Source organism: Electrophorus electricus, chromosome 14 (assembly GCF_041902795.1).
Source record: "Electrophorus electricus isolate QZ-2024a chromosome 14, ASM4190279v1, whole genome shotgun sequence".
Lineage (NCBI taxonomy): Eukaryota > Metazoa > Chordata > Actinopteri > Gymnotiformes > Gymnotidae > Electrophorus > Electrophorus electricus.
Window position 1 is genome coordinate 11,418,879 of NC_137510.1, and position 11,122 is coordinate 11,430,000.

Consider the following 11,122-nt stretch of genomic DNA (forward strand, 5'->3'; position numbering starts at 1 on the left):
TAGGCATAATGGGTGCGTCACTTCAGCCACCTCTCATGATGGGCCCATCACTCTGGAACCTTCTTCCACTGCTTCAGAGTACAATCTTTATGCTCCGTAGCAAATTGAAGCCATTTTTGCCAGTTAGCCTTACTGACAAGTGGTTTTCTTAAGGCTACACAGCTGTTTAGTCCCAATCCCTTGAGTTCCCTTCACACTGTGCATGTGGAAATGCTCTTACTTTCACTATTAAACATATCCCTGAGTTCTACTGTTGTTTTTCTGCAATTTGATTTCACCACACGTTTAAGGGATCGCCGATCACGATCTTCAAGATTTTTTCCGACCACATTCCTTCCTCAAAGATGAAGTTTCCACACTGTCTACCACTTTTTAATAATGTGTTGGACAGTTCTTAACCCGATTTTAGAAGTTTCAGCACTCTCCTTAGATGTTTTCTCTGCTTGATGCATGCCAATAATTTGACCCTTCTGAAACAGATTAACATCTTTTCCACGACCACAGGATGTATCTTTCGACATGGTTGTTTAAAAATGAGAAGCTACTCACTGCATCATTTAGGGTTAAATAACTTGTTGCCAGCTGAAACATAATCACCCACACAGTAATTATCCAATAGGAGGCTTAGTTAAATCCAGGTGGTGACCTCTTTTTTGTCCAGGCAGTGTATGTGCTCAAAATGGGCTGGTACTCACTGGTACAGAGTACCAGCTCTTCTACATTTTACTATTTTGTGTACTGTGACTTTTTCTTTAAAAATTAAAAGATCACCTGGCATCTTTTAATCACTGTAGAAACTTAGAGTGTAATACGTAATGATTTGCTGTTACTGGATACACACACCAATAAGTGAATAAGGGGAGTACCAATTTTTTTTTCCTGCTTTAAGCACTGTTAACATATTCTCCTACGTTTTAACGATGACTTGTTTTATTATCAGCTAGAACCAATAAAATCATGTCTGTTAATGTGAAGTCCCCTCATAACAAGGGCCAGCATGTTATGGACCAGGCCTCAAAAGTACAGCTCTCAATAGCTTTTTGGGAAATGTGAAAATCTGAGTGACAGAGATGAGGAAAAAAAAGTGAATTTACCTCTTTGTGTGCATGTGTGTGTAGAAAGTGTTGATTAATTTACTTCTCCTGAGACAATCTAAATGCAAATTGGACTCTCTATCTGTATGTTCCAGGACATAATGAGGTTTGAATTGAAATGGCCTGCTTGCATTTCACCCACTTGGAGAACTAAGTTCAAATTTAAGGGAAGACATTGTCATAAACAAACTGAAATTATTGCCATGGAAATGTTAGATCAAAGAAAAGTATATGGTCATATCTGAAGCAGTCAACATACCCATATAATACAATATTGAATCATACATTTATGTAAGCTTTGAATGTGTGTAGATTTCACAATGTGAAAAATAATAATTTCCTGATCAATCAATTTTTTTTGTTTAGGTTTAGCTATTTTTATCTTACCACTGAAAACTGATGCTGATCCTAAATAGACAGGAAATCCTGTCCTTATCAGATGTTGATAAAACTACTTATTTACTAATTCTGTTATTTCTTTCCATCCTACTGTCAATATATGCAACATTAAAAAAATCTAAATCTAAAAGGAGCTTTTCCCCCTCAATCTCTTTAGTGTGTGCTTAATCAGCCTGATGAAGTCAAATACATTTTATCAGGGTTTATCCATCTATTCACTAAGGAATCTTGTTAACCTGTGTGTGAATGACTGTGGATGTCTGACCCTTGTTTAAGACTTCAGTATTCAGGACACAACTATAGCTTCACCTTTGTATGTACACCTGGCTTGACTGCAACAGAATCAGTGTTCCTAAGAACTATGTGAACACCTCAGTTACTTGCAGTGAGAGACATAAGTCTGACTAACTCCTGAAAATAAATTAAATGTCAGACACACTGTAAACATACACAGACAAATAATTCAAGATGTTATATAGAGAGAGGCTGACATTTCCTAAAATATATTTAATGTGTAAAGATGGGTGTAAAGAATACAGAACTAAAACTAATATCTTCTATGTTTAATGTCAATTCTTGACAATACTTTATATTAACCTTTACATTTTCTTTTACAAAAAGTGAAATAGAACTTCACAACTTATAACACACTGGAAGTTGTTGATTTTTCTGTGAGACACCTACCAGTCATCTAGAGTCATCAGATCCTTGAACAAGTGTTCCTTGAATGTCTGCAACACCCATCTAATATGACCCAATATCCACTATGGTAATGGAATAACTACTTGGTCATCTCCAGAAGTCTTTCATATTTTCCCATTATTTAAACATGCAAATTGATTTGGCAATAGTCATATTTGGAAATTTCAGTGAAGTAATATGTGCTTATGTTAGAGATATTTTACAAATGACATCTTAGCAGCTGAAGTTACTTTTTATTTACTGAAGTCCATGATGGGTCAATCAATCTTAACACACACACATATATATATATATATATATATATATGGAATATGCTATATGCTCACATGTATAACTGGAGACATCTGTCAAATCAGTTCAAGTAATAACAGCTAATAGCTTGCCCGCTTTACTACTGCTGTAACAGTCCCCTCAAGTCATTGTATATGATGCAGTTATCAACAGATTATAACAATACATTTTTTAGATTATAATTGTGCTTATACATACAGGAAAGGAATTTATGTTAGCCTGTCTACCTGTCCTCTTCAAAAACTTTAGTCTGATTATGGGTAGCTTTCCAAAATGACAAACACAGATTTTTTGCCCCACTTGTAATGCAGTTGACATGGTGTTTATGCCCTGCAGGCTATGTCACCTGAAAATCTGTGATCAGCATTAAAAGAACAAGTTAAAATGTCACAAATACAACATTTAGCAATCAGATGGAACTCTTTAAATGGCAAGAGCTTCTAAAATGCCATTCTGATCCCTAGTGGCTTTGCCTTGTCTGGCCTGTCATGCTGGACTGGCTGAGCGACACAAGCTCCCATGAGTATATGCAAAATGAGAGACATTTCCCGAGTGGGTTTAGAGACATCAGTGAACAGTGCAGGAAAGAAGAGTGTACTCTTTCAACCAGAAAACAGGTAAACCACTTTAGCACAAGAAGAGCACTATATCCGCAGCATGCAATTTGTCTGATCATTGCTTAGAGTCCAAAAGAGGGAGAAGGCTCTCCTGATTTGCATTTTGTTTAAATTTCTTATTTTACTTATGTTCTTATTATGTATCTTTTTTCTTTCACAAATGCTGTTAACCCAAATTTATATGAATATATGTATAAATAAAAAAATGACACATATAACTGCTGTGTACTGTAATTATTTACTAGATATAGGAGAACTTTGAATGGGTTTCACATTCTGTAGTTTCAGAAGTAGCTTGCACAGCTAGAACATCGACATAAAACATCCTATTTCTCTGCAAATCCTGTATACTACATGGAAGTTTATATTACTGTACTATACTTACATTTATATTATATATACCATGGGTATACCATAGTGAAAGGTAGATTTTTTTTTCTAATAAACTGGCTGGTGAGTCTATAATTATATTTTCAAAACTATCCCATTTTAATCTACCATATGTCTCTCCCCTGTCATGCAGTAGTGCCAGTTATTTGAGTCTGAAAGCCTGCCATATTTTTCACACACCACAAAATGTTTTCCACCTATAAGCTCCAGGGCATCATCAAGCAGTTCAGGCCACTTGCAGGAGAACAGTAACTGCCTGATTCTATCTAAGTGTCCAAACAGATGCGCTGATTGCTTGGCACATTGCTTAGAGTCACTTTGCTGTCCTCCCAGTCTATTGAGTGTGCAGCCAATTTTGCTATCAGGGACACCCAGCCTTGGACAGCATATGGCATGACTGGGACTCAAACTGAGTCATTTCTGTCAAAGTTTGGCTTTAAGAAAGCCCGTTAATAAGTGAGGTATGCATAACATTTAATAATTGACAGTGTTTAATGTTTCAGAAAGTTCTTTAAAGGATAGCCAGAAAAACCATAGTTAATCATCAAAAGTACAAGGTTAGAGTTAAAATAGCTTTGTATCTACTTAAAACTATGATACTAAATCAGAATTTATTAACTGTAGTGCTATGAACTTCAATAACTTGGCAATCAAAACTGTTAAAAGTAATTGGGGCACCACCCTGATTAGCAAGGAAAATACATTTTAATTCAAAGTAATTAAATGAATTAACATGTTCATTCAGTTTCAACTCATAAAAGTTATAAGTTCTACAACACGGTTATTATCTGTCATAGATCACGCCCCTTCCACAGGTCACGTGGTATGGCCATGTGCAATGGGAGTTCTTCGTTGACTGTGTCTCATTTGTAACCACGCTTTAGTCTTGTCACGTTTGTATGTATTTAAATCACGTAACAGTAATGAACATATGAAGAGTTTGTAGTGAAAACTGCAGCCCGCTCCAGCAATTAAACCTAAGGTACCCCAACACCCCTCACAGAAAGTTTTCTTATCTAGATGCTCTGGAATACTAGATACTGCCCTGTGGAGCAACCGGACCATCACCCCTGTTACAACTCATAACACGCATTCTGAGAGACCTTGTTTTATGAATACCAGAACACCTTTGCTTTGGGTAAAAGGGTACTTCCTTCCCTTATCAGATCTCCAAACCACTCTCCAAGGAAGATTTATTATCCTGCCAGGACACATGGTCCAAATGTTATGACCCCAAACCTACACTGGAAGGCAAGTCATAAAGCATCTCATGTGATGTGGAATTTAGGGATGACTTCACAACCTGGAATACTTGGATCAAGAAAAATTTAGAAAGACCATATTCTTGAAGGAATAATGGAATTTGATGTTTCCCTTGTGAAAGGCCTTCTTGCAAGCATCGCAATAAGACAATGATCATGCACAGAATATAATCTTATGAATTTTCTTTTTTTGTTTTCCTTTTAACAAGGTTTTATATTTCTGACTGATTGTAAGGACAATGCATCCATAGTGTCCCTCAGTGACTCAACATGCTCAATTTGGGGTGAAGTCTAACTAAGCTATCATCACTGAATTGAAATCCACTCTCTCCCTATTTATGTTAACTTTTTTATGTCTGGTTATTTCAGTCAGTCATGAAATTATTGTTTCCATGCCTTAACCCTATTATTCTAGTGTTTGCATATTAACCTTTATACATGTATTACTTAGTGACAACCTCCTCATCTCAAGTATAACAGATAGAGGAAGCTTATTTGAATTATTAATACTAGTACAGTAACATACATGTGTAGTAATCATGCTTTCTACCTTTCTCTGTATTGCTTATCTATGCTCCTCTATCTCTCTCAGTAACCAATAAATTGTGTGTTTCTTGGAAAATGTAACTGCTTTCTTACATATAATTTTGTGCTTTATATTACTTATCAGAACATCTGCACTCTACATCTAAATATGTGGACCAAATGGCTCAGGTGAATTAAGATAACTGACCCCACCTGTTACAGTTTAAAAGACATATGTCTCATAACCTAATATCACTACCTATTTGTTTTATTCCCCTCTTTCTTTTCTTTTTTCATTAAAATTTTTTCTTTTTATTTTTACCCACCAAAGCTGGAGTCAAGACAAAGAGGCATGAATATACATGAGTGAACCTGAGAACACTATCTCCCTCCCCGAGTAAGAGTTATAAACATCAACATTCAAGAACAAAGAGTTAGAATAAGGAGTTATTAGGTGGTTAAACATGAGGAAAGTTGGATCCAGAAAAGAAGTTAGAACCTCTCGGGAGAAGAATTAAGTACTTAGCATAGTGTCTTATTTTCTGTTCGTCTTATATCTAGTGTGTTAGTCTATCTCAAACCATTTAATCTGTTTTCCACTATTCCATCAAGATAGTAACATTTTTGTTTCGCATCATTGGTAAAGTTAGAATTAATCTGTAATTAGTACTAATTAGCCAACCTTAGATTTCTACAAAAATGTCTAGGATACTGTCACAGCCCGAGTGCCACAGACTCCCTTGACGATGTGAAACATGTAAAGGAATTTTTACAGCAATTTATACACTGTCAATGGCAGATGCTCTTATCCAGATTTGCTTATGCATTTATCTAGCATGACAGCATGTGTGCCTCTTGGAAATTAAACCCATGATCTTGGTGTTGCTAACATACAATTTCAATTTGTTTGATAAACAAAATTGCATTGAGATAATGGAATAGTGTCAATAGACAACTACAGTCATTGAGTCATTCTGATGCAATGTTCTTATGCCCATGTAAAGTACTCCAGATCTAAAATGTTTTTGTCAATGAGAAAAATGTAAAAAAGCATTTTTGAAAATTTCCTCTATCAAGCTCTGAGGTAAGCAAAAATGTTACAAATGTCCTACATACATTTTTCTCCCAAATATTACTTGGTTGTTTGAATGATGAGGTCATTAAGAGTTGAGAAATGTAAATTGTTACAAGTAAGCTACTAATCATTGAGCTGATGTCATAAGACTACTGAAAGTAGAGGAACTGTGATGCACAATCTGTAAGTCTGGAATCTTGCAAGAGAAGAGTCAACTTGGCAATGCCCTGCTGTTAAACCAAGTGGCATAATTATAAATTGTCTTTGTTTTAAGTAAGACAAATAATAAATAACTAGTTTGTTTAAAATAAATAGCATTTCAAAGCTGAGTATCTCTACCACTTTCCTTATTTATTTATTTATTTTGTAATTGTCTTTTTTTTGGTGGCATCCACCAAGGACTTTTTGAAAGGGACCAGTCAGAGAGCAGAGAGGAGCATGGTGAGGAATCCCTGCATGTTGCATGCTGAATTCTCTGCAGAGTTATTTAGGGTAAATTTAATTCTTAAATCTGCTAAATAATTTAGTTGAGTGGAAGTCTTTGCTTTCAGTTCATCATTTATTTTTTGGTAGTTAATGATGTGTTATTAGTTATTATCATCTTTGTGTTATGTGTGCTTTTCAGAAAACCCTCTTCAATTTTCCCAACTAAGTCATGCGTTACTTTTTCTGTTACTGTGGCTGTTTGTTCAATTGATAATAATAAAGCATTTATTGAATCCATGATGTCTTTTGACTCTTCATTCTTTGCACCAACATTATATTGGTGTCAGAAGTGGGATGCTGCTGCCAAAATGAGAGCTCAAGTGGTACATCAACATATTTGAAGTCAGACAGAGAAGAAGATAGAGCTGGAGGAAGGGGGTGCAGAGCATTACACCAGCCATCACTACAACCCAGCTTTGTTTGGTGCTGGGTGTAAAAGCACTATAGGTGCTTATGGAGCTGAGCAAATAAACAGGAGGGATTGCTCAAAAAAGAAGTGTGCAAAATAATTACAAGGGAGGATATATAATTAACAACAGTGCTCATTACCCTCCAGTGCAATATCTGGGGCTCCTCAGAACTGTAATTCAGCTTTGAGAAAGGAAATAATGTTATTATATTGCAGTTTTCTTTTTTTTAAATAATCCTTGATCAGCAAGGTATGTAACCAACTGAAATGACGTGCAGTGTATGGTCTGCTTAATAATCCCACTGAGACCACTGACGTGCTTCTGAGCTTCAAGTAATTAATTTCCTAGGAAAAGCAGCAAACTCGATTGAAGAGCTGTAGAATGTTACATTTGCTTTTTTGTGATCTCTAGAGTGATGGGTGGAGAATGCCAGCATTTAAATATTAATTGAATGGATAGACAAGGGTAGCTCATTGTATTCACATAAAAATGATAGCAGTGTTTCAAGCACTTCAAAGCTGGCTGTGTGCTCAACCAGGAAAGACATGACAATAGAATTAGGATATGATATATAATAAGGAAACTTGCATAGGATGACAGGGTCTTGTGTTGGCTACACAGGGAATGTAAATGGATAAATCTGTTCCAAGGTAAACATAAATCTTGTTATTAACTGATCTGTAGGTACAGGAAACATGTTAAGCGACCACACACCTATATATTTGAATAAGCTTAATCTTGTCTGATGAAATGTTAGTAGCTGTTTAGGGCTGAAAAGTAAATAATAGGAGAAAGGTTTTCTTAAATCTGATAAAGGAAGTCTCGATAAATTAAGGGATTTAGGTATTAAGCTCTTCAAACTCAATGACTATGCTACTGATGTTCTTACTATATAGTTCAGATATGTTTTTTTTCCACTTTTTCACTTGTGGAGGTTGGGGGACAGCATCATTCATTGAAGACCATACACTGCTGAAAATTCCCTCATAACATGCAGGTTCACTGCAAGTAGCAGCAGACATGACAATGCATGGGCCAGGTCTCATCAGACACAGAGAACTCTTCTGTTTCAGTTCCTTACAAAGGCCAGCCCACTGTGAGGCACACTTAGGCAACTGTAAGGCATCTCCTCATCTGCCAGAAACTTGCCCCCATCTCCAGGCTAGACTGAAACTGAATACAAACTAGTTTAACCTTGGAGTTCAGAGTCCTTCAGTAAACAGGTATGAATGCTGAAAAGGCATTGCTGTGTTCCACTGAGCAGCTCTTGGCACAAGAGCAAATAGGATGTGGCATACCTGTTCTCTGTCTAATGGCAGTTTTATTTCTCTCACTCCCCTGGGATGCTGACTATATCTCCTATGCATGCATGCTGGTTTGAGTAACTTCTTGAATTCATTTACAAATCCTCATCTCTTCCACACATGCCAGAGTGCTTTGAACACTACTGGCTGCAAGAGAAAAAAAAAAGGAAAAAAAAACTGTCTAACATGATCAGATTTGTTGCCTGCAGACTTTGGCTCTGCAGCAAATCTTCCCTTCTCATCCCTGTTTCTCCTACTCCTGTATTCTATTTCCAGGTTGATATGCAAGTGTTTTGGGTTCAGAAGCCACTGCACAGCTTATGGGAAGGAAAGCATTCTATTGTTTGTCTTCACCATGGAGTCGTGCATGGAATGGCTGGGACAGTATAATGTCTGAGAGAACCAGTTGGGGTGGAGGGCCGGTTCTGTCCTCATCATTGCAGTTTTAATGAGTTAATGATGTGGCAGCCAATTCTTGGTACCACCCTCAGCATTGTTTAATCAGACACATAGACTGCAGGTTTGGTCAATTTGGCTTGTTTGTCGTTTATTTGATTAAAATGCCAACCATCTCTGCCCAACAAATTTTCTTTTCCTTGGTAGCCTAATGGAAATCTGAGTTTATCAGGTTTTTACCTTCAGTCTGTGAGAGGGAGGAGTACATTAGATGCTCTATGTATGACTGAGGCCATGGCTCAATGCTTTCTCTCTCTCTCGCTCACTCTCTCTCTCTGCAATACACATCTCTCTCTGTCTTGCTCATCCTCTCTGCTCTATTTCAGGTTAACTTCACCACTGGAGGGCATGGTATGCTAGACTGAATTCTCAGGAGTCTAAAGCTTTGGAATGAGCATGTCCCTTGCTGTGGTCTGCAGCTGACCAGATCAGAGTAGCCAGCTCCTAAGATAACTACCCTGTCTCTGCCTCTCATCTAATGTGTTGGCTGGGCTGCAGATGCCCCATTTGAAGGGAAAACCACTGAGACAGCTTCTTTCCCCTCTCAATGTAGCATGCATGCCCTGCCAGGGATAGGCTGACTCTCTAAGCTGTCTAGTTAGTGCTTGTGCCTTCTCTAGAGTTCCCACACCACAGGTGGGACCAATATTCACTCAGTGGTATGTTATAACAAAACAAGTTCCAACCAAGCTCATTGACTTGTTCAGTTGATGCACTACCCCTGCACAAAAAGCATTATATAAAACATAGCCTTGAATAAAATAGCTTTGAATGTAAAAAAGCAATCAAACAATCCCATCAAGCTTTTAAAAATATATCCAGGTGCATAAATGTGCATGTAGTCATGCTAAAGCTATATAGACTGGTATTAATTTTTGGATGATTTTCTGTTTTTTTTTTTGGTTTTTTTTGAGGAAATCAAAGCCAGTTGCACATAAAGGAGTAGAACAAGACTGTTTTGATGTGTATTTTAAGTATTTGGTTTTGGGGGGTACCCACTAATGCTACTATATATATATTCCTCACTCACCCTCTGGGTGGTCTTTTTCTTTCAAGCTTGTTTTCTCTTGAAGCTATTCTCCCAGTTTGGGGGTTACAGACCCTAGTACTCTGATTACCACAGGGGAAACATTCTATTTATATATTTTGTTTGCACAACTGATGAAGAACCTCTGTCTGAAATGTTCAGTTTCTCTGTGTACTTCATTGCAATTTTGACAATATATACACACACTGGAATCTTCTTCAGATTTATATTTTTTACTGCAAACTTACCATCATGACAAGTATCAAGCAATTAACATCTCAGTGCTTATGGAGGATTGTAGGTTTTTGTAATCACCTAGATGACACCAACTCCAGTTTAAGCATTAACTTGGCTAAATGTATTTGAACTAAGACCAGACTTACCAGCCACCTTAACTTCATTCAAAGATATTTGAGAGACAACATTGTTCCAAAGGATTCCAACTCAACTTTAATCCCAAGAAAAATAGCACCCACTACTACAGGTCAGTGCAATCTACTCTCTTTACATGTAGCAGGAGAATTATGAGGCAAACGGTTAGAAGCTATGTTCAGAGAATCCATAAACTTAATGAAGAACTAGATCACATTAAAACCAACATATGGCTTGTACTAAAAACAAGGAGTTTGGAATATACCTCTCTGGAGCAATCTGTCATATTAAAAGGTCCAGCATGTGTATATACAAGGCCTACTACTAATAATAACACCAACTATTTTTTCCAGCATTTAAGACTTGAATGCTTTTTTAATAAAAATGGCCAAAATACTCCATACATATATTATGACACTAGTGGGAAACTTGATTATAAACATTTGTATCTTGCTATAAACATTTGTATCTTGACCATAAAGAAAACAAACCTGGACTTCCAATTGTATCTGCTTGTTCCTGTCCAACAGATATTATATCCCAATTTCTTGATGACAACCAATTGTTCATTTCTTACTTACATATGAGACTCTTCACACTTTCTACAAATGCTAAAGAAACCAACGCCACCTTTCAACTCCCTGCTTTTAGATATTAATGGACATTGAAGGTTTATACATGGTCATCCCTAATGAAGATGGTTTGAGAGCTT